Consider the following 1,237-nt stretch of genomic DNA (forward strand, 5'->3'; position numbering starts at 1 on the left):
ATAGGAAGGAGACCAGAATTGCATGCAATATTCCAACAGTGGCCTAACCAATGTCCTGTACAGCCACAACAGGACCTCCCAACCCCTGTATTTAATACTCTGACCAATAAAGGAAAGCATACCAACGCCTTCTTCACTATCCCATCTACCTGTGACTCCACTTTCAAGGAGCTATGAACCTGCACTCCAAGGTCTCTTTGTTCAGCAATACTCCCTAGGACCTTACCATTAAAGTGTATAAGTCCTGCTAAGATTTATTTTCCCAAAATGCAGCACCTCGCATTTATCTAAATAAACTCCATCTGCCACTTCTCAGCCCATTGGCCCATCTGATCAAGGTCCTGTTGTAATCTGAGATAACCTTCTTCGCTGTCCACTACACCTCCAATTTTGGTGTTATCTTCAAACTTACTAACTATACCTCTTATGCTCACATCCAAATCATTTATATAAATGGTGAAAAGTAGAGGGCCCAGCACCGATCTTTGTGACACTCCACTGGTCACAGCCTCCAGTCTGAAGAACAACCCTCCACCACCACCCTCTGTCTTCTACCTTTGAGCCAGTGTCTATGTCCAAATGGCAAGTTCTCCCTGTATTCTGTGAGATCTAACCTTGCTAACCAGTCTCCCATGGGGAACCCTGTCAAACGCCTTACTGAAGTCCATATAGATCACTTCTACTGCTCTGTCCTCATCAATCCTCTTTGTTACTTCTTCAAGCAACTCAGTTAAGTTTGTGAGACATGATTTCCCACGCACAAAGCCATGTTGACTATCCCTAATCAGTCCTTGCTTTTCCAAATGCATGTACATCCTGTCCCTCAGGATTCCCTCCAACAGCCTGCTCATCACCGACGTCAGGCTCACTGGTCTATAATTCTCTGGCTTGTCCTTACCACCCTTCTTAAACAGTGGCACCACGTTTAGCAACCTCCAGTCTTCCAACACTTCACCTGTGATTATCGATAGAAATATCTCAGCAAGAGGCCCAGCAATCACTTCTCTAGCTCCCCACAGAGTTCTCGGGTACACCTGATCAGGTTCTGGGGATTTATCCACTTTTACGTGTTTCAAGACATCCAGCACTTCCTCCTCTGTAATCTGGACACTTTTCAAGGTGTCACCATCTATTTCCCTACATTTTATATCTGCCATATCCTTTTCCACAGTAAATACTGATGCAAAATACTCATTTAGTATCTCCCCCATTTTCTGCGGCTCCACACAAAGGCCGC

The 1,237-nt window shown here is 44.9% G+C and overlaps 2 protein-coding genes across 2 annotated transcripts in view; one reads left to right on the plus strand and one right to left on the minus strand.

Annotated features, from left to right (window-relative positions):
* The window catches only part of LOC122544734 (ankyrin repeat and death domain-containing protein 1A-like), a 124,216-nt gene that overhangs the window by 65,901 nt on the left and 57,078 nt on the right, over nt 1-1,237 (plus strand). The gene's annotated exons all lie outside the window — the stretch shown is intronic.
* The window catches only part of LOC122544733 (mucin-3A-like), a 14,888-nt gene that overhangs the window by 12,775 nt on the left and 876 nt on the right, over nt 1-1,237 (minus strand). The window lies entirely within an intron of this gene.

This window comes from Chiloscyllium plagiosum, chromosome 51 (assembly GCF_004010195.1).
Source record: "Chiloscyllium plagiosum isolate BGI_BamShark_2017 chromosome 51, ASM401019v2, whole genome shotgun sequence".
NCBI lineage: Eukaryota > Metazoa > Chordata > Chondrichthyes > Orectolobiformes > Hemiscylliidae > Chiloscyllium > Chiloscyllium plagiosum.